The sequence below is a fragment of the Sciurus vulgaris genome, assembly GCF_902686455.1.
Source record: "Sciurus vulgaris genome assembly, chromosome: 9".
Classification (NCBI taxonomy): Eukaryota; Metazoa; Chordata; class Mammalia; order Rodentia; family Sciuridae; genus Sciurus; species Sciurus vulgaris.
Window position 1 is genome coordinate 118,478,517 of NC_136469.1, and position 19,162 is coordinate 118,497,678.

The following is a 19,162-nucleotide window of genomic DNA, read 5'->3' on the forward strand; positions in this document are numbered from 1 at the left end:
CTCCTAAGGTGAATACACAACATGTTTCTACTTTGCTGTCTCCTTAGGGCATCAGTTCTCATGTTTACCATGTGATTAGTGCAAGATTGCAATTAAGATTTTAAAAAGAGAGAAACATTCAATCTAAACTTATATTGAAATTTGCTTTTACTAATAGGTATCTATTTCATGACTATATGTTGTTGGTTAATTGATCTAGGAGAATAAAACAACCCACTTGAGAAGAATTCTCATTGGTTAGATATTAGAGAATGATAAAATAAATTTCCTCTCTTTTTTCTTATTTATTTCTCTATAATACAGAGTCTCCTGATATCTTGTAAAGCACAAGGTACATAAGCCAGAAAAAAAACTCATTCTGAAATACTTAGCTTTCCATATGGTAAAACCAAGTGTAATTGATTTTTCACCATTTGTAATTCCCTATCTCCTATTATTATATAAGAAATTGAAAATGTCCCTCTCACTACAACAATAACAAGGATATTTTAATTAAAATTTTAAAACCACCAAGTTTAATATATTCTTTGTTGACATTTTGGTTTTTAATGAGATTACTCTATCTCGTGCATGATTACAAAGAAAGAAAAAGTACATCAGAGGAAAAGGATAGTGTACTTTTAGATTTTTAGCTTCCATGAACTTAAACTCTTAGTTATTAAGTACTAACCTATATTTTTTTTGTGGCATATTTATCTCATGAGGAGTTGAATAATCTTGTCTCCTACTCAATATTCAATGAAGCCCTAAACAGAACACCTTCTACTTTAGTACCAGAGAATATAATCATATAGAAAATGTGGTTAAGGTGCTTTTGATCAACAGTTAATTGGCTGAACTACATTTTGTCACTATATACAAATCCTTATCTTAACATAAGTATGTATATTCTTCAGGAATCTCAGTTGCAAATAAAATTTACCCACTTCAAAACTCCTTCAGTCTAACTGGGGATTAATGGTTTTGCATAATTATTTAGAGCAGGGTATATTCTAGAAGTACTTAAAATAAGGGTCTTTAAGTCTTTAGGAGTGTTTTTTTTTTTTCCCCTTCTTTTTCTCACACTGGTTATTCTCCATATTCTAATCAATTTCTCTTTTATTGAAAACTAGGATGTCCTACTGCTTAACATACAGAGGGAAAGAGAGAGGTTAAAATGAACTTTGGTTGGATTTGTGCAAACTCTGAATCAATCATGGTAGTCATTGGATAATGTACTGTCATCTAGTTCAAGAAGTAACAGGTAGTATAGCAAAATTTGTGACAGGTTTTCAGAAAAGAATAAAACATGGCATCATGTAGTAATTACAACAAAGTTAGCACTCAGAAAGAATTGATTAGTGTAGAGTTTAGGAACACCTCTGGACCAGAGAACATTGTTGACTGAGCATAATACATGAAAGTGATTTCACCCAGCAAACAGAAAAGGGGGAGCATCCTGGGATGCAGCAACCTCTCCAAAGGCGTAAAGGTGAAAACCATGGCCTGTGAATGTTTTAAGTACCACTCATAATTTAAAACACTTCCAAATTTTTTGAAAGGGTTGATTTTAAAGTTTTTAATATGATGAGTTGCATAGAAATTGAACAGGTGTGCTTGAAACAATGAATATCAGTGAGGCACTGCCTGTGGTCATGTTGCTTAGCTTAATACTTTGAAACACCTTGTGATATGAAGTTGTAAAACTCTTAGCTCGTCTTAACTAAATTGTAGAATTACTACATGCAGTTACTTCTCTTCATGGGAAGTTATGGATGATGATATTAACACTTATTACAAATAGAATGCTTTTCAAAGTTAACTATTTTTAAAATAGAATGAAGTACAATGGTAGCTATTGTATCTTAAGAAGAGCATGAAAGAGAAAGAAGCATATAAAATGTGAAAGATATCTTTCTTAACAGAGGAAGACATAGTTACAAATAAAGATATTTATAGAGACTCTAAAGATAATTAGAAGGGGTAACTTAAATGTTCAGATAGTTCATGGAATCATGATATGAAATTCAATTTATGGCAGTAGACATTACAAACTAGTCAAAAAGAAGAAAAGCTATTTAGCTTCCTATCAAACAAAAAGCAAACCGAGTAATATTCCCAGAGGAAATTAATACTAAATCTTTAGTAATCCAGTAATGCAAACTACGACTCATTCTTAAATCCACCGCAAATCTGATAATTTGATTTATTCTGGCCGTCATATTTTTCTTTAGAGCTCTTGACCTTTTATTATCAAACCTTCCATAAATACTTTAAGATAAGTCACAAAGAATAAGAGAGAATGTAGAGAATATAAGTCCTCTTCTTAACTTGGTTAGTGTGTAAAATGCCAATATAAAGCTAACAATGAGGCTGCTCAAGAATCAGAATGAAATTTGACAGTTACACACTTCACTCACCGATCCTTTTTGTTGTATTTTCCATAAATGTTTATCCTTAAAATAGATTCCCATGCATAGCATAAATGAATCAACGTAATATCATCAAATTGCTTTCTAAAAGGGTCATGAAGTGTTGAATATTGGAGGGTCCTGTGCCTCCATAGTCTTGCCATCTTTGTATGTGAACACTACAAAAACAACAAAGAAAAAAAATACTGCCAGGGATTAAATCTTTACACACCAAAATTCATATGTTGAAATCTAACCCCTGCACGATACTATTAGTAGATGTGGCCTTTACTTGGTATTCAGGATTAAGGGTGAAGTCTTCATGAATGGGATTAGTTCCCTTATAAAAAGACACAGAAGAAAGATGTGCTCTGCTCTCTGCCACGTGAGGACATAATGAGAAGACTTCCATAGTCAACCTAGAATTTGGTCTCTCACCAGATACTGGATCTGCCAGCATTGACCTTGGATTTTGCAGTCTTCAAAACTATGAGAAATAAACTTCTGCTGTTGAAGTCACTCAGTCTGTGGTAATCTTTCACAGCAGCACAAACCAACCAAAGATTCATTAAACAAGACCTAGTTTTGTTTGTTTTTGAAAGAAAAGCAATGACAATGACATGGACATATTGATTTTGGAAGCAGGCTGGTTAAGCAATGGGGAGAAGAAAGGTGGATCAATTACAGGGCAAAGTAAAAAAGCCAGAGGAGGAGGTCCTGTGACAAACAGGCATGACCCAAGGAGGCCATGGGTCTCTGTAGACCTTCCATGAGAGTTCAGTGAATGCTGCAGAAACTGAAAGCCATTATCACTAACTTGTAGGACTTGAAGATGTCTTTTTGTTAGAAACTTGGCGGGTCCTTCACTATTCCAGAAATATTTGCATCATGGGTTATGTAGCAGACACTCTGTTAAATGATTAGGTACAAAGCAAATGAGAATTGGTTTTCTTTGAATGGCTAAAATTCATAGAAAGTACAGAATGCAGTCATGTTTTGGCCTTTCATTTATTTAATTCCTTTTGTTGTTTGTTGAAATAACACTAATCGAGTAGATTCAAGCCTGTAGTTAATTTTTTCAGTTCTGAAAAGTATGAATTTGACAGTTTTTCCAGTACTTATTGTTAAGGAAGATTCTCAGATTTTCAGAGGTTTTTACTCTACTATTTCTGGATATAGATACACCAGTTGATTGTGTTTCAGTTAGAGACTAACCTCATAAAATGACTAGTCTCAATGAAATATGGGACTCTGTATAACAGATTCTAACTTTCTTTGAAGATTCACAGATCATGAACAAGAATGATATATATATGGAATAGGATGTGGAACACATAAATGATTATACTCAGCAATGTAAAAATTTTTCTGATAATGTACTTCACCAATACACCTCTGAATATATAGACTCGCAATTCCCAATGAAAGGGGTAACCGATATGATTGACATGATTTGATATAATATAATAAAATAATAAACCATTGTGCAGGTTGAGTCTTTTATCTAAAATAAAAGAGTTTTTTCAGAGTTTTTTTCAGATTTTTTCTGATTTTGAAATATTTGCATAGACAAAATGAAATATCTTGGTGATGATAGGTCCCAATTCTAAAAACAAAATTTAGTTGTATTTCTTATTACTTTATATACATAGTTTAAAGGTAATTATATACCATAATTTTATCATGATACCTTTTAACTGCAATCTGTCACATGATGTCAGATGTGGAATTTTCCACTTGTGGCACCACAAAAACCCTCAAAATATTTCAGATTTTAGAGAATTGGGAGTTTGAGATTTTCAAAAGAATTTTTATATTTGTTCTAATTAGTTATACATGACAGTAGAATCATTTATGTATTTTGATAAATCATACATATATGGAGTATAATTTCCCATTCTTCTGATTATACATGTTGTAGGATCACACTGGTCATGCAGTCATATATGTATATGAGGTAATAATGTCTGTTACACTCTACTATCCTTCCTAACCTCAACCCCTTCTCCTCCCTTCGCTCCCCTAAATCTAAAGTAACTCTATTCTTCCCTAGCATCCCTCCCCGTTATTAAGAATTGGCATCCACATATCAGAGAAAACATTTGGCTTTTCAGTTTTGTATTTGACTTATTTTGCTCAGCATGATATTTTCCAGTCCCATCCATTTACCAGAAAATGCCATAAATTCATTTTTTAAAGCTGAATAACATCCCATGGCATAAGTTGGAAAGGCAGTCACATGGCACTCTCCCATTCACTGTTGCATTTAAGTGGCCTCAGCTCTGCCTGGATATACCTCTTGGTGAAAGGAATGTCTTCCTGTGGTCTGGGCTTGATGTGTACTCTTTTATTTTGAATTCATACCTGTATCAAAGGCTTTTGAGCATGACCCAGACTTCTGCATTTCAGACCCCTCAAGGGAGGAGCTGGAGTCCTACTGCCACAGGAAGTGGGGAGTGTGGCCACTGGGCTCCATCAGTTCCTGACAGAACCTATGTATCATGGGGACCAAGTCATTGGCTGGAGCTGCAACCTGTGCACACTCCCTCCTCTTGCCATAAGTAAACATACTACTAGAGCCTGGTGTACATGTTGCCTGTTCTCAGTGAACTGAAGTCACGCACTATTCTCTTTCCTGGTGGCATTTTTAACATTGACCTCACAACCTGACCACTCAGTGAACAGTGAAACAATTTATACCTATTTATTCGAAATAGCCCTCCATGTGTCTAAACTAATATAGTGGAGGTAAACTTCTCAGCATAAGTGTCAATGCATATGAAGAGATTAGTAAATGTTCACTATTTTTATATCTGTCATTTTAGACAGAAACATTCCTAACCAGATGCTGAGAAATGTGTGTTAATATGGACTTCTAGCATATTACTAAATTAACATCCCAACTTTAATAATGCCTAGATGTGCAATCTTTAGAAAGTAGTTTATCCTCAGTTTTTTTTATATGTAAATATGGTTATAATTGGTGGTGAATTCATCAGTTTACTATGCGAAAAAAATGAAGCAGTACTGACAAAATACCTTAATTTTGTGCTTAACACAAATAAACCATTAAATACATATTAATTATTATTATGTTCTACTTTAATTCCTTTAGTCTTCTGTATTCTATCAATATTTTCCACTCATATTGTGATTTTTTTTTTTTTTTTTTTTTTTTTTTTGCTAAGAACTAATTTATGTCATATGGAATGTGAGAGCTACTGAGTTATTTTTAAAAATTTTTTGGAGAGAAAACTCATATCCAATTTGGAGTTAGAGAGCTGAAGTAGCATATAAATATTCCTTTTAACAAGTGAAGCAAGCATACATAATATTTCAGAGTATATGCATGATAATAAAACCCTAAATAACACTGTATTTATAATAGAATATTAGAATTCGATGGTATATAGTTTCAGCACCATTTGAAAGAATAATGGAAATATTGAAATGAGAATGCAAAACCTCAGGGCAAAACTCTATGAGAACTGTAGGAGACAAGATGAAGCAGAACAAAAAGAAAAGTTACAGAATTGTTATAACACAGGAATGGAAGTCACAGAATGAGACTTTATACAACCACCCCAATTTTAACAATACATTATCAAGTGTTGCATCAAGAAGAAGGATTAGATGGGCCAGAGGTTCAGGGCTCAAATAGTGTGATGTTCAAAAAAGAATATTTGTTTATGGATTAGCTATTTAGCCAATGTAAAGAATATTCAGAATTTACATGAACTAATCCACAAAATTCTTTGTGAGGCCCATGCATAAGTACAACATGAACATATTTTATGTTAAAGGACATTTAAGTCAACAAAGAGAAAATAATCATACTCTCAAAGATGATGTCTTGAATAGAACTCTCTTCTTCATTGGCACATTTAGTAATTTCTTCAAGCCCTAAATAAGTTCTGATTTCATTTATCTACTTGGGCTCAAGGTTAGTCACTCAAACAGAGCCAAATACAAGGATGCATGATCCACTGTATGTTACTCCTGTTTTTAGTAGTAACAGCACAATCATATCTAATTTAACCTAATCTCTGTGACAACTGAAGTTAATTTTTAGATGACAGAGTTGAAGAATATCAACTTCTAAACCTTATGATAGTTCCTATGTACTAAGGGCTCTTCAGCTTTCTCTGAAGTCATCTTTGCTTTAAATTTAAATTGCTTAATTTTAGCTCATTTTGACCTTTTATATTGGATCCATCTTTTAGCTCTATAATCAATTATGTTTCTATCTTTTGAATCATGAAATACAGTTACAGTAAAAATAAATTAACTTTTGTTAAAGCAACTCTAATTTTGACAGCTAATTAAGAATTGAATAGACCAAGGAGGGCATATACCAAATGATATAGAATTAAATCATGCAAATATTCAATCCTGGCACAATTAGGCTCTTATTTTTATTAGCTTCTTACAGGGTACAATGAGGCTGTTAGATTATTTCCATCAAAGCAGGTCAACAGTGAATAAGCAGTTTTCTTAAATTGTGGGCGGTGGTGAATTTTTGTGGTTGAGAGCAAAACATTTTTGATTCTTAAAAAGAATTGACTTCCAAGTTGTCTCTAAATATGAGAAGAAATTCAAACTCCACTAGTTGATGAGTTTAATGTAAAGCATAAATATAAGATAAATCAATACAAAAGGCAAACAATAACCAGTAGCAGTTAAAGCATCAGCCTTCTTTCCTTCAGAGAAAAGGGGGAAAGGGACATTTAAGGCTTCATTACATGTTAAGTATATACTCTTAAAAATTAATATTGTCACTATTAATATTTTATTCATTGGCTTACTTGCAATAAATCTAATAAATAATTTGCAAATTAAAAGAATTTTACCCACTTTAGCTCTAGTGTACCCACAGATAAATAAATTTACATCTACCCATCTCTCTCTTTCATACATATATATGTATATATGAATAAGTAGCTATCGATGATAATTAAGCTATATATCTATATCTATTTATTCTACCATTATTAAATTAAACTAATTTTGGCCTGAGGAGACATTGTATAGGGACCTTACATGATCAATTATAATCTAACTTAGCACACTAACTGAAAACCTGAATTAAGAACATAATCTTGTAGCTAGAGCTAAGACTCAGCCAGTCACAGCAGCCCAGCTTCAGTCAACCAGAATTGGCCCAGTGTTCAAAATATGTTCAAATAAAATAAATGTGAAATTGGAATCAATTGGGATCTCTGTACCTCCCATCCATTTTCTTAGCCTCATTTAACTCTTTTGGTCCATCACATGGGCCAAAACATGTCTAAGCATGTCACAAACCTACAGTCCTTTTAGCCTGGTCAGATTCTGAGGGCTGTTCAATTTTCAAATCATTAGGTCAGTTAAACTCTTTTACATATTGATCTGAATATTTTTTTGGTTAGTTTGTTTTTAACACTATATATCCATCTATACAGAGATTTAATTCATAATGAAATTCAGATTTTTTAATGCAATTGGCATTCGGTTACTATTTTAATGATGCATTTTTCTTTAAGTAGAATAAATCTTGATCTGATTACTATTCTATCTTATGGTCTTAGTAATACACACCTTGTTTTGTCTGCATGTTGATACAGTGGCATCACTCACCAAGTCTTCCCTAAATATCAAGACCCAAATACCTTTTAGTATAAGGGCAAAGGATTCTCTTTGTATGACTTGCCCCTTCTTTCCTTTTACTTGGTAAGTATACTGCATTTAATGAATCATAAGACATAAGATTATTGCAAATAATATGAAATAATTGTTTAGTTTATCAATACTGATATTAATTAATACATCTCCCCAACTTCTAATAACTCTGGAGTATTCATTATATTTCTGAAAATATAGTTAAAATGGAGCCTTGTTTAATAGAAATGCTTTGGACTGCATAGGAGTGAACAGCTGTACATGGCTAGAAACAGATTGGTATTCATTTCCCTACAAGTTAAAAAGTGCCCAGAGGTGCAAACTGAATTGTTCTATTTTATTAGCTCTTAATTCTCACTTCACAGAATGGAGACTTTGCATTTGTGGATCTCTACAGGTCTACATCATCAGTTCTTACTGAAACAGATCTTAGTTCTCTTATAATAGATGCAAAATTTTATTGAATGAATTTTATTTAAATTTATTGAAATATGTATATTTGCTAAGAATTTTAGAATCTTGGTTACATTTGTTTAGCTTTATACTTGTCTCTGAATTTTCACCATATCATCACATCATTTGATCCTTGCATTATTTTTCTTATAATTTTTCTTATACTGTTAAAAGATCCAAGAGGTATTAGCAAACTACAAAGATGATTTCTTCCTGCTTAAACAATACCTTTTTGTATTCATCACTTAAGGCAAACCTATACATGCCCTATAGGTCTACAGTCTATTCCTGTATCACATTCTTAAATTATAAATCCTATTGTCTTAATTTTGAAGGAAGAATACACAAGAATATTATTTAAAATTTCATTTATAACTGACTGTCATAGAAGTAAATATGTTCTACCTTTTCTAGACTTCTGCAACACCTTTTAATGAATCAACTTGCTGGATAATTTTTCTGTCCTCACTGCAGGCTCTTTACAAAAGAATTCATGTTGGACTTCTATTTCACACACATTTTCATTAGGCACAATAATCCTACATTCACTGAATAAAATGATAAATCAGGTAAATGATTAAATACAATTTGTATACAGATGGAGCTCCAGAAGAATTGTATTAACATGTAGGTTTTGTTAATTTATTTCTCTCACATTAGCAGCATTAGGGATTTGGTAGATAAATTTAAAGAAAAAAAATACTCTTCTCCCAAGTTTGATATGCTAGTTCTGCTTAACTTTCCAAATGGTCCCGTCCATCTATTCTACTGTCATTCATACACCTTTGAAGGAATTTTAACTAGTCAACATAAACTTGGAATACTAATGAGTTTCTTTTTTCCTCACATTTTGAACCAAACCTCCTTCTCCTTCAATTCTAGATAGTTGACTTTTTCCACCCTTTCATTTTTATAACATGGTTTGCTCATTAATTAGGTGCTGTCGTCAGACAGGATACTGGAACAATAAATAGGAAGGAGATGGATCCTGAAAATAGGCTATGCTCTTCATTCTCTGTGTCCTAGGATTGTCCAATCTTAGAAGGTAACTTAAGAACTATATTAATAGGATAATGATTTTATTAAAAATAATTAGAATCAAATTCCAAAAGGCAAACACTTACCTAGTCTAATCAGAGAGCATTCCAGAACATACTGAACTAGTAAATATTTTTTTCTTTAATGTGACAATATGACAATTGAATATATGCTTAATCTCTTCACTTGCATTTTGCAACATACTTTGTTTTCCTTTCTGAGAGACAGAGATAAAATCAATTCTATCCAGTTCAAAAGGTGTAACAATTTATTGATAAAGATATTCGGCAACCAGATCTTGCAGAAAGTAGGCATGAATTGGACATACATCATAACTAATGTTAGAAATATTTGTGTGTGTATGTACACACACACACACACACACACACACACACACACACATGCACACACATATGCTGATAAATGGCATTGTCCAATGATTGACTTGGAATTTCTTTTATGTCAACCTGATATAGTAAACATTCATTTTGTTGATTTTATAAATGCTATCTGTTTTCAAATGGTAGCATTTTAAATATTCTGTAGTGCTTACTTTAAGTATTGACTAAAATGATTAAAGAATTTGAAATTAAGCTAGTAAGAATTTCTGTCAAAGTCTATGGAAAGTTTGGATTTGAAAGTGACAATTGTAAATATGAAAGTTATTATTTTGGTTGGTTTAACTCAAGGTTATCATCTAACTAGTTTTTAAAGCATACAGATACTTTTCAATTAAAAAGGTTGACACTAAAATCTGCTCTCCAGGACTCTGAGCGATACATTGGAAATATATTAGAAACACTCATAAGAAGAATAAAGTAACTCGATATTTGGGAAGATTTTAAAACATGCAGTATATATAAAAATATGATATTATATAACATTCTTTTCATACGACATTTTATATCTAAATCACAATTGCTTAGCTTTTGGCAAAAATGTTGAAGGGTTACATTTACTTTTATTTCTTATATGATCTAGACAGTACTTGGACTCAGTTGAACAAAAATGAATAAAGCATGAACCCTGGTCTATTTAGTAATTAACAAGTTATAAAGATAAGAAAATGGCTAAATTTTATATCCCTTTTTTTGCTTTTATCAAGAACTGACCAAGTAAGGCTGAGTCTCTGAAAACTGTTAAGAATTATTAACATGGTTTTTAATTTTGTATTATTAATAGTACAAAAACTTGATAGAATGTATAATTAGGAAAGCAGCAATTTTCTAATTATATTTTCTTTTTCTTTTATTTTATATTTCGATCTATAACATCCATTTTTCTGTGATTTTTAAGGGATTTGTAATATTCAATCTAATATTCATTCTGTAAATGGAATTAGTTTGTTTCTCTACATAAGTATATGCTTCCATTTTTAATTCTTTTGGTCCAGTATTTTATTCTGATGTTTTTGTTAGAAATATTTTTTGGAAGTAAATAAATAGATAGCAAACAGCACAGAGTCAAGCACATAAAGTATATTTCAGCTTCAATGTCATACAAAGAAAAATCTGGCTAGAATAAAAAAACAAACACATTGGAGATCGTTAAGAGAGCAGAGGAAAAAGCATATTTAGTGACCACATACAATGAAGTGGATAAAAAGTCAAATATGGCATAATAATTCCTTACCTTTAGGGACAATGAGCTAAATAAAAGATCAAGAAAAATGATTTTGAAATGAACATTATAGCCGCAAGGTATTATTCTAAGAGCAGAGAGGGAGGCCCCCCTGAGGAGCTGCTGCTTCAGAGGCATTGTAATATTTAGTAAGAGTTAACTTCAGGAGAATGAATGGAAACAGGAGCTGGAAACAGTTGGAAGTAAGAATGGGATATTTAAAGTAACAACCGTGGAAAAGAAATGGTAAATGAAGAACTTGATAATGTCTGGAGTCATAGTTGTGTTTGAAAGAAGGACAGTGCCTGAAGACATAAAATTATTAAGATTATGAATTCTCTGTGTATACAGAACACAAAGCTAACAGTTCCATTAAGCACGAAGCAATGATGAACATTGAAGAACAGAAAACATAACCCTCATATTGTATATCTGATATCCTCTTAGCTGCATTTTGCAGAAAGTGTAATTAGAGCATCAAAACCATGAATTGTTATTTGTCTAAGAGTTTCCTGTTCAAAGTTTTTTAATAACTTACCTAATATTTACACAATAATAAGAGTTGCTGAATATCAAACCCAGGAATGATTACCACAATGGTGGTATATTTAAAACCACTTCCAAATTTCAGTGACTTACAAAAAGGAGTCTTCAGTCCTTGCTCACAGATCTGCAGGTCATTTGTAACGGTCTTTGTGCGTCATACGTCTTATGATTGTAAGGGTACAGGGTAGCCCTCCAAGTACTTGTACTTATATATTCTCTGCTTGGATATTAGATATGTCACTTCCATCACATTCTATTAATAAGAGAAAATTATTCACCAAACATTAGCAGATATGGAAATTATATTCCTTTCACAAAGCAAAACAATGCAATATAGATATTTACAGAAAAATAACAGAATGTGTCACACTGAATTTGAATAAAAAATAGGAAGTTTAGGAAAATTATTCAATGTAGTAAGACAATGTGATGGGCTGACAGATCTGACTCCATGAGAATGTTATAGGCCAAACTCTAAGGGAAATAACTAAACAGACTCCATTTTGCTCTGAGACTCCATGTTATATAGGAAATAAGCTTCTCCCATGGGAACACTCCACCTCTGTGCCCATCATCAGTTACTTGGTGTGACATGTTTAATAATATACAATGGCAACTCCTATGTAGTAAAAAATTGCCCACTTTTGATTCCTATTGCTCCTAAACAATGTGCCATGTAAACAGTGATTGTGTGGACGTTAGTAACCATTCTTTAGTTTGTACCTAGGTAAGGGTCAGTTTGACCCACTTCCCCCTCTGTCGATGATCTCATGATGTTAGTTTGTAATTTTGAATCATAGCAACAGACACTTATGATTGATGTGATTTTTGGTATAAGAACTCCTACAACCCTGTGGTCGGTGCTGTTCTCCCAATAGTCATTTTTTTGGGGCATTGTGTGAGACAGTCAGTCAGCCGGCTTAATAAAGACTCTCAAATTTGGACTTCTCAGTGGTGATCGGCCTGTTCTTAATTTGCACCCCATAACAACAATATATCACATATGGCATGGCATATTCCTTATAAAATTAAAAGAAGGCAGTTCAGAAATATATTGAAAAATGGCAGATCAACCACAAATTCCAAGAGTCAAAATGAACACGTAGATTCCAATTCCTATCCTACTATCTCCTGGAAATAGAAGTTCACAGGTGAAACATGAAAAAAAAGAAAGAAAGAAAACAAAAAACAAAAAAACACAACTAAAACTACCACCAAAAAAAAACCAAACAAACAAAAAAAAAAAAAAAAAAAAAAAAAAAAAAAACAAACCAATCCTAGAATTGTAATTGTAATTGTTAGGTTTTCTAGAAACTAATACAGGATAATTGTGGAGGAACAGATCATTAAGGTGATAGAAATAAGCTTGGGTGGAGAGGAGGAAGCCACTGTGTAAAAGCCAAAAAGTGATCCTTGCTAAATTAGGGTTTCTTCATCAGCTTTAAAACAGGTTATGAATTTCATTTGGAGGCAAGGGTCCTCTAATGAGTAAATGTAAGAGGACATACTGCTCAAAGTTTCCTTGGAATTTTTGAAAGAAATTGCACGCTGGTTATGGAATCTTAGCAGAACATACATTCTGCATTAGTCAGGGTTCTCTGAAGAAGTATGACCAAAAGAATGAATTCATGTGTGTATACACACATAAATAATGGTCATTTTATATGTGTGTGTGTGTGTGTGTGTGTGTGTGTGTATATACATATATAGATAAAAAAACTTTTTATGGAAATTGTCTCATGCATTTATGGACACCCAGAAATCCTATAAGATACCATCTGTAGGCTAGAGAATCAGCAAAGTCAGTGGTATTATTTAGTCTGAGTCCAAAGTCTGAGAATTATGAGTACTGATGGTATAACTAAATCTCAAATTGAAGGCTCAAGAACCAGAAAATTCTGATGTCCAAGGTCAGCAAAAAAATTAATGTACCAACTCTATGAGAGAGAAAATTTGCCCTTCCTCTATCTATTTGTTAAATCTTGGCCCTCCAAGGCTTAGATGAGGACCCCATCATTGTTAAGTGTGGTCTTCTTTCTCAGTCTAATTCAAATGCTAACATTTTCCAGAAACACTCACAGACACACCCAAAATGTTGTTTTGTTAGCTATCCAGTTTTCTCTTAGTAGACACAATTGACACTTAAAATTAACCATTATAATATCGACCAGTTTTGACTTAATAATCAGAAATTTTTTCCTTGTATTCATTGACAATGAATCTCTATTTACTTGTTAAAATACACTTATATTCTCCTGATGTTTACGTATTGTGTTAGTCGACTTTCTGCTACTGTGACAAAATATCTAGGGCAATCAACTGAAGAAAGGAAGGCCCACAGTTTCAAAAATTTCAGTCAATGTTTGATTGCCTCTCTTACTTTGGACCTGTGGTGGTACATCATAGTAGCTCCTGCACAAGGTGGATGCTGCTTATTCATGGCAGCTAAGAAGTTAAAGACAAGAAAGAGTCAGGGTACCAATATCTCCTTCAAGGACATGCCCCATGTGACTCAAGTTGCTTCCACTAGGCACCAATTCCTAAAGGTTCTAGAACTTCACAATAGTGCCACAGGCTGGTGATCAAGCCTTTATCATATGGGCCTTTGGGCAACATTCAAGATCCAAACTCCACCAAACCTTAAAAATCTTCATTTATAATTATTATCATTTTCCAGACTTTTAAAATCTACTTTACTGAAGTAAAGTGACATTCAAAAGGAGTACATATGTCCTGGATATATCTCAATGAATTTGTGGATAGGTATATACCTGTGGAACCATTACCATCATCTAGGCCATAAATATGTCCATCACGCAAGTGCAGATGTATTTTAAAAATGTGTACAACTCATAGGCAAATATAATTGTTTGACTTTGAGAGCAAAAACACATGTGAATAATTAACATCATTTTCTTAATTAATTCTGAAATAATAGAAAAAGAAAACTTGTCACAAATTTAGATCAACAATTCTAAATATAGTGTCAACACACTGGAATGTATTAATTGATGAACAAATACAGCATTACAACTTGCCAGTAATTATAATAGATAATATTATTCTACCCATGATGAAATTTGTGAATTATTGGAATGTAATCTTTGGAGTGTATGATCTGAATTACTCTTTCAAAAGTGGCAAAAAGAGCCCTAATTTTGACTACTTGTTCTATCAAATTCTTTGTTGTATGTCCTTCAGTAAGGAGTTTTAGGTCTTAAATAGTGCTTCTTTGTCTGTGATCAGTGAAATGTTCCTATCTATTTTATAGTCCTCGCTGAAAAGTTAAATTTGATAATCGATGACAAGTGCTGATTGAAACTCTTAGAGATTAAGTATGTAAAATAATATGATAATGAACATTTGACATCTTTGAAAATCCTAGTTCTTCAAAGGTGACAACAGTATTTTAAAAGCTGCGTTGCCTATATGTCACACTGCAATTTTTATGAGCAGCCTTTACCCCTACAAAGTACATACTACTTTTATAGCTTTTCTGGACTTTTTCCTTCTTTCTATGAAATAATACCAGTTTATCAGATTCTACAAACTTGTGCCTTTGTAACTTCAATTATATTTGTAGGATTATATATTTTTAATTTTTTTGGTATATTTCTTTTATTTTGTGTATTATTGAGGCATAATTAACAAAAAACTAAAATAAAATTTGTTATGTAACTTTAATACACTTATATACTTATGAACACTTAGCACCATTAAGCTGAACAATTAAGATATCTATATCTATAACATCACTTAGTTATCATTATTTAAGGTGAGAACAATTTTGACCTAGCCACAACAATTTTCAGGCATGTGATAGAATATTGTGCATTATATTGCTGTGCATTAGATTTCCAGAACAAAATTCATCTTGCTGACTGAAACTTGATCAACATTTCCCCATTTCTCTCTCTCCCTACTTCCCAAACTTAAGCAACCACCATTCTACTCTCTGCTTCATTAAATTTGACTATTTTAGATTCCATATCTAAGTGAGATCAGGCTATATTTGCCTTTCTGAGTCTGTCTTATTTCACTTAGCATTATGTCCTCCAGGTTCAATCATATTGTTCCAGATGGTGAGACTGACTTTTTTTTTTTAATGCTCAAAAATAGTTTAAGATATCGTGTGCATACATCTCCTGTTTTCCTTATTCATTCATATGTTGATGGACATACAGGTTGTTTCCATATTTTGACATGGTGAGTAATGCCACAATAAAGATGGGTGTCAGACATTTCTGCAACATACTGATTTCATTTCTTCCAGATACACAGCCAGAAGTGCACTTACTGGATCATAAGGTAGTTCTATTTTTAATTTTTTGAGCTGCCATACTGTTCTCCATATGGTTATACAAGTTACATTTCTAAACCAACAGTGTAAAGGTTTCTTGTTCTTTACATCCTTACAAACATATGTTATCTTTTTGACTTTTCAATGACACACATCCTAATTGGTGAGGTGATGTCACACGATGGTTCTGATTTTACATCTCTCTCATGATTAGTGAGCCCCTTTTCATATCCCTGTTGACCATTTGTATATCTTCTTTTGAGAAATATCTGTTCTGGTCCTTTGCTCATATTTTAATCAGAGTATTTGCTTTTTAGCTCTAAAGTTGTGTGAGTTTCTTTTATATTTTTGTATGAGCCCCTTATTGGAAATATGCTTGGAAAATAGTTTCTCCCAGTCTGTAGTTTGACTTTCCATTTTTTGCTCATTTCTTTTGCAGTGTAAGAATCTGTTTAGTATGATGGAATCTCATTTATCTATTTTTCCTTTGTTTCCAATACTTTCGGTATCATACTCAGAAAATCATTGTTCAGACCAATGTCAAGAAGCTATTTCATTAAGTTTTATTCTGGTAGCTCTATAGTTTTATGTTTTATGTCAATGTCTTTAATTCATTTTGAATAATATTTTAGTTTTTAAACAAGTTGATTTATCACTATGTATTTTAATTCCCATTTGTGTTCCTTGATATGTATAATGTAATTTATAAAAATAGTTGCAATAATTGGTTTAATATTAACAATAACAATAATGGCATAAGTGCAAAATTGCAATTTAACATTAAATACTGAAAGTAATGCAATATAACAAAAAAAACCCAGTAAGTTAAATATATTATGAAGATAGAAAATTTGCACTGCTGTTTAGTACTGAGTAGAGTCAGATTAAACTATATAAAAAGTAAGAGTGAGAAAATAGGAGACAGCAGCGCTTTAAGATGTTTATGGTTTCCACCTATGTCCACAGGAACGAAAGCTGTAGGTCCACAAATAAAATGAACAAGTAAATCCCCAAAGTTAAGATATAGGGGAACGAGAACTAACTTTGTAAACAGGTCAATGAGAACAGACAAAGATAAGCACAGAGAAATAAGCTGAAACAAATATTTCAGACTGAAGACTTGAATGAAAATCTGTGCAGAGCCTTTTTTAAACATCTTGTCTAAACATTCATGGAAGTAACAACTGTGTATAAAATTTTTTTTGTCTGAAAATGTAATTATTGTGTATTCAGAACAATAATGCTTATTTTATAATTCAGTTTGTTAAGCCATAATTTTATCAAATGGCATCCTCAAAACTATTCAAAGAAACAAAAGGTTTGAGATTTCCTAACAGTGTAGACTACCTCTTGCAAGTCCAAAATAATATTAGTGTATTACTAACTCTGAGAAAACCTACCTGTATAAAATTAACTGATTTTGATTAATTATTACTTATCACACTTATAATGTGAAGTAAAAGGCTTTCCAACCCACAATTCACATTCTGTAACATTAGTGTCTAGTGAGGAATTACTACTCTGGGAAGAGCAGTAATTGCAATAGATAAGAATAAGTGTCTCAGGCTCAGGTGATGGGAATTCAAATCATATCATCTCATATCTCATCTTTTTAACTCTGGATATATTGTCTTATATTTCTAAACCTAAGTTCCTTGTCAATCAAGTAAGGATGACATTAAGTCTAGTGGTTTGTAAAGGACCACAGAAAATACGTTGCCATAGGTAAGGGTCTGATGTTTGGTCTGATATTTATTCTGCCTACGAAAATTTGCATAATAAAAATACTAATGAGAATGATGAGTGTCACTCCTATCAAGGTTCTTTTAAAATTTTGCTTTGTAATCTAGTTTGTGTAATTTTCATCATTTACTGCCATGGAACATTGGAAAATTCATATTTTTAACAGAAACATTTAATTTTAAGTATATTTATACTGCTTCTTATCACTATTATCATTGCCATCATCATTACTGATTAACTTAAATTTACATTTGTTCGATCAGCTTTGCCTTTTTTACAACAAATACTAACCTTTGCAGAAACATTCAAGTATATTAATATATAGCTGATATATTTTCTGAGGATAAAATTTTGATATATGTTGATAATATTTCATTTTTTTATCCAATTTCTAATTTGGCCTCCTTCTCTTTTTAATTTTCTTTAAGTATTTTGTTCTTCAGTTCTATATGTTGTAACTTAAAGTGACAGGGGCCCAGGGAGAGCGCAATGAACTGCTTTCTCACAAAGCCAGCATTTGTTGTTGAGCAAGCCACGCTTGGTAATGGCAAATACACACTGCAAAAGATGGACTCCCTTTATGTAACCACACCATCATTCTCTATGTCATGGGCAAAATTAACCTCATCATAATAACCACTTTCTGAAAACTAGGAGAAGATTTGCATTACCATTAAAGACATTTCCTAGGTTGCATACAGCCAGCCTTATCCTATTGTCCAGAACTAATCACTTAGGTAGCTAACTCTGTTTGATAGGTCAGGAAGTGGAATCTCTAATGCCAGCTGAAAATAATTATTTAGTTTAAAGAATAATGAATAAATAAAATACTGGTAATACCTAGCAAGATTTTCCAAAGAGACTGTAATATTTATTTATTAATTTCTTTATGCACTATGTGGTATGGGATTAATTTCTTGTTATTACTTGATTTTTTCTCTTCCCCTTAAGAGATGTTGGATCTTCTTTCGAAATTATAATACTTGATTTTAAAAATTATTTTCTCTTTGAAAACATTTATATAAAAATCAGTTAGGACTGTATAATAGTATAATACAGAGCTATTTAAAAACATGTACTCTTTTATTATATTTTTATTTAAAATAATTAAGAAATTTATATTTCTCATGAATCAAGTATTATTGATAATAATGAACTAGTTCCACTTAGTTCCTAAATAGGAGAGGCATAAAGTAAGACAAGTAACATGGGCTTGTGTGTACATTACCCGCCAGAACATTACCCTGCATATCTATTCCTCAACACAAATTTAATCTTTGAATATATGAAATAAATTTATTATAGCTGCTGAAAAAATGAGTCATGAAACTGCTTGGAGTAGAATCTTTTTCTTTCTGTCATTTGTCTACCTACTTTCCTTCCTACATACCTACCCATTATCATTATCTGTCTC